Source organism: Gorilla gorilla, chromosome 2 (assembly GCF_029281585.2).
Source record: "Gorilla gorilla gorilla isolate KB3781 chromosome 2, NHGRI_mGorGor1-v2.1_pri, whole genome shotgun sequence".
NCBI classification, from domain to species: Eukaryota; Metazoa; Chordata; class Mammalia; order Primates; family Hominidae; genus Gorilla; species Gorilla gorilla.
This window is the reverse complement of record NC_086017.1, coordinates 72780743-72791630: the sequence shown is the minus strand read 5'-3', so window position 1 is coordinate 72791630 and position 10888 is coordinate 72780743. Positions and strand designations below refer to the sequence as shown.

At 41.0% G+C, this 10888-nt stretch overlaps 1 pseudogene; it reads right to left on the bottom strand.

The window, feature by feature from the left end:
* Positions 1-5007: 5007 nt before the first annotated feature.
* LOC101146017 (small ribosomal subunit protein eS10-like) lies at positions 5008-5519 on the bottom strand (annotated as a pseudogene).
* Positions 5520-10888: the final 5369 nt, after the last annotated feature.

Here is a 10888-nt window from a genome sequence, read left to right as displayed (position 1 = left end):
GACATATGACTGACTTCTCTCTGGTGAAATGTGAGAAGTGGATTCGTGTCATTTTCAGACCAAAGTAGTTAAGTCATGAGTATGCCTTCCCTGTGGCTCCATTCTGCCCAGCTGAATGGAGAGGACACTGAGCATTTAGAGGAAGAAGGAACCACAAAATGGAAAGTAGAAGGCTGCCTGGTCAGGAGTACTCTTACTGGGCTGTGATGGGAGTGAGAAGTAACCTTGATATTTTTATACCACTGCAATGTTAGGGTTACCCGTTAATGCCTCTAACTCAACCTGAAAGGCTATATAAGTTGTTGGCGGGTAGAGAGAGATGATAGAGCAAAGTAAAGTTGGATTCCAGTTTAGGGGGCTCTCTGCCATGTACATGGATATGTGTTTCTCAACCTGCAGGTGAAAGTCGTAATCCCTTGACTTATTCCCTCTTCCTGGAATCCCCATTGATCCATACTAATTTCCATCAGAGTTTTAAAAAGTCCTGATTTTCACAGTTTTCTTTCTCCCCATATGACTTAATTTCTTTTTCCACCTCATCCTAAAGCAGAAGGAACTTGGAAATCGAGTCATATTTTTAAAATCTGCCTTTTGGAACTTGTCCAAAATCTTTGATTAGCCTGAACCCATACTATCATCTCTCAAGCTCTCTTTTGTTATAAGTCATATCTTGCACTTTTAGAAGTGAATATTTTCCCTCCATGCCCACAAATTTTGGTGCTAGACAAGAATAAAATATGGTAATTTCCTGACATTGAATTTGTTAAATTATGCACTGATGAGGCTTCATATTTCTTCTTCTAATTAGAGGGTAAGATTTGAGTAATAGCAACTAAATTGCTGCAACATGTCTAAACGTATTATTTTATTTTGAATGACACGCTAGTAATAAAAAGAACTAGTTTCACAACAAATCTTTTTTCTTTAAAGGTCAAAATATTATATGTTTTTGAAAGCTTTCCTACCTGTGAAACATATTCTGAGAAATGTAATACCCTGCCTTATGGGGAAAATAATTAGCAAGGGATATGGATGCTGTCTATCAAAGGATTATTAAAATAGGAAGGATTACATAAAAGAACTTTTTCTTTGCATTTACTAAATTGTACAAGTAGAATTTCATCAAATACATGGGAAACTGAAGTAGATAACTACCAGGGTAATTCATCAAATAAGGGCAAGAATACTTAGGATCATGATATAGGTTGCCAGTGACATCTTTGATTAAGTTAACATGAACATTTGCCTTTGAGTTCCATAAAAATGAGGATGCTATGTATAAAACAATCTTTGTAAAATTTTTGTTTAGGGTCAGAGACTCAGGAGGATGATTAGATGATCTCTCAATACCCCTTCAATTATGATTAAATTAAGATTCACTCTTTGTTATCTATAAAGAGAGCAAAGATGTTCAGTGCTATTTATTTTGTCAACCGAAATTGGGTCCCTTTAAAAATTCTGTATATGGGGTGGGGTGCAGTGGCTCATGCCTGTAACCCTGGCACTTTGGGAAGCTGAGGTGGGAGGATTGTTTGAGCCCAGGAGTTCAAGATCGGCCTGGGTAACATAGGAAGACTCCATTTTTATTTAAAAAAAATTTTTTTTCCAATTCCCTAAATTGGAATCCAAGTTTGCTTTGCTCTGTCATCTCTCTCTACTCACCATCAACTTAATATAGCCTCTTAGGCTTAGTTAGAGGCATTAAGGGGTAACCCTAACATTGCAGTGGTATAACAAAATGAAGGTTATTTCTCACTCCCATCACAGTACAATAAGAGTACTCCTGGCCAGGCAGCCTTCTACTTTCCATTTTGTGGCTCTTCTTTCCTCTAGATCCTCAGATTCCTCTCCATTCAGCTGGGCAGAATAGAGCCACAGGGAAGGCACACCCATGACTTAACTACTTTGGCCTGGAAATGACACAAATCCACTTCTCACATTTTACCAGACAAAAGTCAGTCATATGTCTACACTGAGATGCAAAGGAGGCAGGGAAATATATATAGTCTGTGTGCCAGGAGGAAAAGGAACAGGCACTGAATAACATGTTATATAGACTCTGCTGCACTGCCTCTCTCTCTTTCTCTCCTTCTACTATCCTTACAGAAGCAATATTGCAGAAATGTTAAGATGCAGAGTTAAGTATGCTCTAGCATCAGACTGCCAGAATTGAAATTCAGGATTTGCTCTTAGTAGCTGTGCGATCTCAGGCAACCGTGTGAGCTTTCTGTGTATGCTTCTCTGTAAAACAGGAATAATGCAAGTACCTTCTCATAGCATTTTTGTGAATAGTAAATAAATGAATGCCCATAAGGAACTTAGAATATGCCTGAAACTTAGTTACTTCTCAATATCTGTATCAGTGGGAATTCTGGGTTGCAACAGAAACAATTTTGTTGACTTAAGCGAAAAAGAGTTTATGAAGGGGACCGGAGGTCTGCAGAAATAGGCTTAGAGGCCGAGCGCGGTGGCTCACGCCTGTAATCCCAGCTCTTTGGGAGGCCAAGGCGGGCGGATCACGAGGTCAGGAGATCGAGACCATCCTGGCTACCATGGTGAAACCCCATCTCTACTAAATATACAAAAAATTAGCTGGGCGTGGTGGCGGGCGCCTGTAGTCCCAGCTACTCGGGAGGCTGAGGCAGGAGAATTGTGTGAACCCGGGAGGCGGAGCTTGCAGTGAGCCGAGATCGTGCCACTGCACTCCAGCCTGGGCGACAGAGCGAGACCCCGTCTCAAAAAAAAAAAAAAAAAAATATATATATATATATATATATATATATGCTTAGAAAACAGGCAAAAAGCGAGCAACCTCTAGAGGGCCAAGCCTCAGGAACCAGAGCAATTCTCCCAGCAGACCAGATTCATTTATAGATTCACAGGTCACTTCCGCTGCTGCATTCCTCCAGTTGCCACCACACCCTGGAACACTTATTCAGATTCTAACAGGAGACTGTCTCATTAGCCAAGCTGAAGTCGAGTCCCTGCCCCTGAACTAGAGAAAATGAAAATGAATTTGGTTCCACTTGCTTCCCAGGTCCTAGGAATGCACACAATGGCACACTTCTAACGTGAGAAGAAGTTTTAATTGTCATGGTACCTTGTCATGATTGGATACTGGATAACCAAAATAATAATAGTAATAATAACTATTCATTACATGATCCATCTCCCCATCCATCCACCTGTCCCCTCATCCATCTATTCATCCATTCATCCTTCCACTCACACAGACATACATACATATTTACCAATAAACACACATCACCAGATTTCAATCATGTTCTTTATATCCAAGAGCCCATAAAAAAATGAGACTTTCAGAGACAGCTTTTATGGACCTAATTTTCCCCAAGGCTTATGTCTGCCTGAGCAGTAGATAAAAAATATTGCAGCCTGAAAAGAATTGGCTTGAAAGAATTAGAGCCCCTGCCTAAATGCCTAACATAATACAAAGGAGTTGACTCCAGCCCCAGGGTGAATGGGATCTTATGTTTTATAAAGCAAGATGTTTGTTATGATAACAGGACAAAATGGCTTTGGTCAAATCTCAAATCTACTGCATCTAAAGCAAGAATGTCACTCTCAAATTCAGATTAAAAATTCATACAAAATGCAAACAGTGTGTACAAATTCTGTTTAAAATTCTCTTTACAGAACCAAATGAGTTGCCATTGCTACTAAGCTCCTGTTCTACCTGAGATGTATTTAACACTTTGAGCAGAGTTTAAGTCTTTCTTCTGGAACTAATAACCTCATTTAATTTGTAATTTCCGTATGAGAACTGACTCAAATTTTTTTCTTAAATCACATTATAATTCAGTAAAATTCCAAATTGGCCCTTGGGATCCCCTATTATGACAGCCCCCACAAAAGATTCTGTATTTTAAAGGAGTTCATAGTTTTGGCATTTTAATGTCATGTTTTTCAGGAATCAAAATTCAGTCACCAAAATGTGCTATAATGCAGTTATAACAGACACACTCTTGCGTCTACCTCCCACCCCTTACTGTTTAGGTTCAAGGCACCATACTAAGATATTTACATAAATCAGTTTATTCAGTCCTCACAACAACTATGACATAGGCTTTTTTTTTCTTTTCCGTTTTATACATGGGAAAATTGAGACTTGCAACATAAGCTATTTACCTAACTTTACACATATAAATGATGATACGGGAAATCAAACCCAGTAGTCCTAGTCTAGAATATATGCTCAACCACTCTACAGCCTTGCAGATCCATTTTTCTGTCTCTCTTTAACAGAATTGGTTCATTGGCAGCCATGACTGGTATATTTGTCCTCATTATCTTGATTAATATTATCAAGGTTGGATGCCTCATCCAAGGACCAACTGGGGTAGTTCTACTGGAAATCTGGAATTGAGATTAACAGATTGCTGTTTAGTCTGTGTTATCTTCAAAACATGGATGAGGTATAATCTGAGAAGTGTTTGGGTAGACATAGTCTCCACATGATATGGGGCTGAGTAATAGGAAAATCTGAATGGCAGACAGCAAAAGAATTAACAAGACATGCCAAGAGGAGCTTTACATATTTCTTACACCATTTTTTAATTTGTTTAATTAACAGTTGGTAAAACAAGTTTTTAATGGCAATGATTATTCAATGATAATAGCAATATTAGAGACATCCCATCCCAGATTTTCGTAGGTACAACTATTTCAGTACACAAGAAAATCTGTAGAATCCCATAAATTAGACAACACTACCGGAGCACATAACTGTTATTTGCTTTGTTATTGTGCTTCTAATTGACATTTTAAAGCACTTTACTTAATTCATGTTAGCAACCCCAGAAGTATCTTACTTGTAGGTTATTATTCTGAATAAAGTGCTGGTACTTAATTCATTATTTTTAAGGGTGTCCTTTTAAAATAAGGTGCATTTTCCTATATGATAGAACTTTGTAAGTGGCTTCCAATTTTTTTAATTTTTTTTTTTTGCCTGTAAGTTTATTCAATGCAAAATAATCCTCTCTGATTTTACTGAGGTAGCTGACCACGTCCATGACCAAATCTGCCTCTAAACTGGAATTTGGTTGCTGACCCAGCCCCAGCCTCGGCTTTCTCATTGGCACCAGGGGGCACAGCACTCCGTCTGTAGGAATGCTATGGCACAGGAAGCTGTCGGCTTCCCCTCTTGTGAGTCTTACAGGTCGCTCCCCCTCCAGACCTTTAGGCCGAGGCCTGCCAGTCTCTGGATGGCTGCAGCGTAGAGTGACACGCACAGTCTTCAGGGGCAGATGAAGGTAATCACAGAGATACTGGATACTCTCATTGGTAAGGTACCACTAGAAATGCCTCCAGGCAAAATGTTCTGTGTTGTAGCCTCAGGACTTGAGAGACTGCATGGCCTTCATGACACAAAGGTTGGGCACATTCTTGTCTGCCAGCTCCAGGTGCTTAGGCATCTGGACATCCTTCTTGTCCACCACAACTCCTTCCTTAAAAAGGAGTTCATAAATGACAATGCGGTTCTTCTCAGGCACAAACATCTCAGTGGCTGCAGGGTCCAGGGCCGGGGTTTTTATAATTATGTTTAAGTATTATAAACATTAAGTTAAGAAAATACTACCCATGCTCTTGTTGGGTTTTCAGCAGTTCAAATCCCTCATAAACCTGGTTGCATTTCTTCCTTTGAGTCCTAGAATTTGTCCCTGTACCTGTACAATGTATTTCCCACTGTGTTTAAGATCACTGGAATTGCTTGCTTTTCTTTGTTTCTTTGTTTCTTTCTTTCTTTCTTTCTTTGTTTCTTTCTTTCTTTGTTTCTTTCTTTCTTTCTTTCTTTCTTTCTTATTTCCTTCTCTCTTTCTTTCTAATTTTTATATTTTTGAGACAGGGTCTCACTCTGTTGCCCAGGCTGGAGTGCATTGGTGTGACCACAGTTCACTGCAGACTTGACCTCCCAAGCTCAAGCAGTTCTCCTGCCTCAGCTTCCTGAGTAGCTGAGACCATAGGTGCATACCACCATGCCTGGTTAATTTTTATATTTTTTGTAGAGATGGGGTCTCACCACGTTGCATACACTGATCTCAAACTCTTGGGCTCAAGCAATCCTCCTGCCTCGCCAGCCTGGAATTGCTTTCTATTGCTTGCAACCCAAAATGTTCTATAAGAAAGAGAGGACAGATTTTGTATATATTAAATGTTAACTACCTGGTAGGATATTTAATTTTGTTAATTTAATTCTCATGGCATTCTTCCCTGGAAGTATCAAGTTCAAAGTGTTTAAGTGATTTGGAGAAGTCAGGATTTCAGCTCTGGTCTCCTGAACTCCAGAGCCCAAGCTCTCTCTCCTACTAAAAATCAAGAGAAAGAAACTGTCAATTGTCAGAAACTCAGAAATATTGCTCAAAAGCTAAACTGTGACATCTGTAAATTATAAAGGTACAAACAAAACATGGCAGTTGCTTGCTTCTAAAATATATCTCTGCCTCCTCTAAAGCATTGAATAATAAGTGCCTATTTTTTTTAAGACCCTGCGTATCGGGATTCTAAGAACCTTCACAGTTACTGTCATACCTCGCACAAAGCGAGTTCTTTGTGCAAGTCACGACATTGTGCTTACAAGGCTCATTGTTCTTACAAGGCCCATCGTTTGGAAAATAGAGGCAACAAAGAAGAAATGAACGAAGAATAAAGGAAAGAATAGTGCATGCAAAACTACGTTTATATTTGGTGCTCGCTTTACTTTAGCTTTTTGTCCACAAGGAAGATACTCAAATTAAGACAGGAAAGTTTATGGTTATTCAGGGAAACAGGGATCACAGAACAGAAACCTAAGTATGGATGGGCATCAGAGAGTCAAGCGCAGAAGCCAAAATGACACAAGAGACCTTGGCAGTGGGCTTGGCAGTTATTCCCACCAATGCTCCACCCAAAAGGGGACCTGGGTACTCTTTGTTCCTTCTTTGTATATTTGTGCTTCTCCTCTCACTGCCAACCAGCTTCCCTGCCCACTAATCTATGTTTTTCTCTACCTCATAGCTTGTTGCTCATGGTTTCTGCTTCTCACAACTTCTGCATACAGTGCTCATAGCTTCTCCTACATACTTATGGACCCCATGACTCCAGCTCCTCTTAATAGTACCTTTCCACTTCACCTGGGACTCTTAGCAGCCTGTCTGACTTCATACTTTCCAATTCAAAGCCCTGGAGCTACAGTCTGACTTCCTGAGCTCATCTTTACTTGGACAGAGGCTTGTTTATTTGTTTGTGGGTTTGTTGGCCAGTCCCTGTCCGTCAGAGCTGCCCAGGGGACCAGCTGCCCCTGGGTCAGATGCTCATCCCTGATCCATACACTTCTAGGTATTGTGTGTGTGTGTATTGGGGGGCTTGTAGGGGGTGTGGTAGAGACAAAACACACATTATAGAACTCACCACAGCCATCAGGGGCAGAGGAGGGCTGGTTTACCTTAGGAAAAGCTGTGGTAGCCACCAGAACGGACATGTTTAGTTCAGGTTTTACCTTAAGTCTCTGTGTATTAATAAAATAATAGCTATCATGTGCCAGCCCCCTACTATGCGCTTAATACTATTCTAAAGGCTTTACATACATGGTTCTGCACACTGCTACATAATACCTTTATCACATAGGCCCCCATTTTGAAGTGCTTTATGAAGTAGGCAGCCATTATGGAGTATTATTTCAATTTTGGAGTTGAAGAAACTGAGGCACAGACAATCTTCACTCTTAACCATGACATACATTAGAAGTTGAAAAGGGTTGGGGTTGTGGAGTTTGTTAAAGGAAGAAGGAAAGATATCATTCAGAAAGAGGAACTTGGGGAAGTTATTGTTTCTCTTTGGAATTTCTGATCCCTGATAGACTAAATATTTTTCAAGCTCCTAAACAAATAAACAAACAGCCAAGGATGGAGGGTGTTCCCCATTAAAACTAAGCGGCAGCACGATATTCAAGATGAAATTAAAGTGTCTGACCCTGGGGATACTCTAAAGAAGGTCTTCTTTAGAGTCTTCTTTCCAAATGGAGGTTGGGAAAATAAACTCTCCACAAAGCAATGAAGGAGTACATTGACAAAAACAATACAGCCTCTCTCTTGCAATCTGGGTGCTTAATTGTCAAAGGGGAACAGCAAAGGCCAATCCAGATTTCATCTGATACTAAGATGTGAAAAATTCCCCTCCTCCAAGAAGATGTCCTTGATCATTTCAGGATCTCTCTTACCCAAGAACTCTTGAACTCCCATTGCATTTATTTTGTGGCTCACTCCAGAATGCTGTCTGCAAAAGAAAAAAAGAAGGAAGGAAGGAAGGAAGGAAGGAAGGAAGGAAGGAAGGAAGGAAGGAAGGAAGGAAGGAAAGAAGGATGGAAGGAAGGAAGGAAGAGAGAGGGAGGGAGCGGGAAGGAAAGGAAGGAAGGAAGGAAGGAAGGAAGGGGAAAGAAGGAAGGAAAAAAGAAAAAGAAATAATTGTGGTCCAATATCTGAGCCACTTTCTTGCAGCTTCAACTGTGCAAGCAGCAGAGGCAACAGCAGCTGCCAAAATATTAGCATGAGTAACTTGTACAGATGCTAAAATCTAAAAGCAGACGTGCATCTGGGGGCCTTTAAAAATCCTTGCTGTGGGTGGTTGCCATGACCTCTTCCTTCTAGTGCTTTAATCTCTTTGCTCTTTGGAGGGTTTGTTCCCAGGTTCTGAGGAAGCTGGCGTATCTTTATGGTGTGGTCAAAGGCCATTATGTGTGGGTGAGTCCACTCAGTGATCAGAGGGAAGGGAGGGTAAACACAGTGAGGAAACAAGCTGCCAAATGAACTAAAACAAAACAGAATGGCATAGAGACCTCCTTGGTCACTATGCATTTGAATATCTCCACCTAACACAAACTGAAGAATTCAGGGTGACTGTCTCCGTCTCAACCTCAGCAAAGCCCTTCTGTGGCGCATGGTGCTGTCTCTTGCTCTCTGCCTTGGTAAGAAGAAATATGCAAATATGTTCCAAATCCATCCCCCATCCTCCTGTCTTTTCCTGCCAGAAAATAGTTACTACACTACTTCTATCACTATTTCTAACTGCAATTCTTCTATAAGGGAAATGCATAAGGGCTTTTTCTTTGTTTCTCTCAAACTCCAGCATATTCTTTTTATTTGTGTGCATAGGTTTTCAGGGAACAAATTCCCTGCAGAAGCAGGGTCACACACTGTATTGGTCAGGGTTCTCTAGAAGGATAGAACTAATAGGATAGATGTATATTTGAGGAGGAGTTTTTTAGGAGAATTGATTCACATGATCACTAGGTGAAGTCCCACAATAGGCCATCTGTAAGCTGAGGAGCCAGGAAGCCAGTCCTAGTCCCAAAACCGCAAAAGTAGGGAAGGCACTAGTGCAGCCTTCATCTGTGGCCAAAGGTCTGAGAGCCCTTGGCAAATCACTGATGTAAGTCCAAGAATCCAAAAGCTGAAGAACTTGGAATCCGATGTTCAAAGACAGGAAGCATCCAGCATGGGAAAATGATAAAGGCCAGAAGACTTAGCCAGTCTAGTTCTTCCACATTCCTCTGCCTGCTTTTATCCTAGCCACGATGGCAGCTGATCAGATCGTGCCCATCCAGATTTGAGCATGGGTCTGCCTTTCCCAGCCCACCGACACAAATGTTAATCTTCTTTGGCAACACCCTCACAGACACACCCAGGAACAATACTTTGCATCCTTCAATCCAATCAAGTTGACACTTAATATTAACCATCATACATACTTTATCAGATCTGTGTTGAATTCCCCCCTATCAGTTATAGAATCGGAAAATGTAGACTTGAATGTTAGAGCCACTCTGTGTGTATTTGTGTGTGTGTGTGTGTGTGTGTGTGTGTGTGTTTTATTAAGGCCAAATTCTTTGTTAGCCAGAATTTGCCTGTCTTTTAGAAAAAGAAAAACAACACTGATTCAGTAAGTTTTGCTTTTTTAATAGCACAATGGTTTTCTCTTTGGGGGAATTTTTTTCTTGGGTGGGGTCTTCAAAAAATAGACACACATATATTTTCTTCACCTAGCCCAGGGTTTCTCAGCCTTAGCATATGGACATTTGGGGCCTACATTAGCCCGTTTTCACACTCCTGTAAAGATACTACCTGAGACTGGGTAATTTATAGACAAAAGAGGTTTAATTGACTCACAGTTCCATATGGCTGGAGAGGCCCCATGAAACTTACAGTCGTGGCAGAAGGCAAAGGGGAAGTAAGGCACGTCTTACATGGCGCAGGAGAAGGATTGAGTGCAGGGGAAAGTGCCACATTTAAACCATGAGATTTCGTGAGAACTCCCTTACTATTACAAGAACAGCATGAGAGAACCACCTCCATGATCCAATCACCTCTCACCAGGACCCTCCCTCGACAAGTGGGGAGTACAATTCAAGATGAGATTTGGGTAGGGAGACAGAGCCAAACCATATCAAGGCTGGATAATTTTTTGTTGTGAATGACTGTGTTGTGCATTGCATATACATATACATATATTTGTTTAAGACAGAGTCTCACTCTGTCAGCAAGGCTGGAGTACAGTGGCATGATCACAGCTCACTGCAGCCTTGACCCTCCTATGCTCAAGTAATCCTACCACCTAAGCCTCCTGAGTAGCTAGTACTACAGGCATGTGCCACTACACCAGGCTAATTTTTTAATTTTTTATAGAGACAAGGTCTCACTATGTTGACCAGCCTCAAGCAATCCTCCCACCTCAGCCTCCCAAAATGCTGGGATTAGAGGCATGAGCCACCACACCCAGCCTTCACTGTAGGATATTTAACAGCATTTGGGACTCTACCCAGTAGATGTCAATTCACTCTCACCCCAATATGTTACAACCAAAAAGTATCCCCAAAGGTTGCCAAACATCCCCTGCG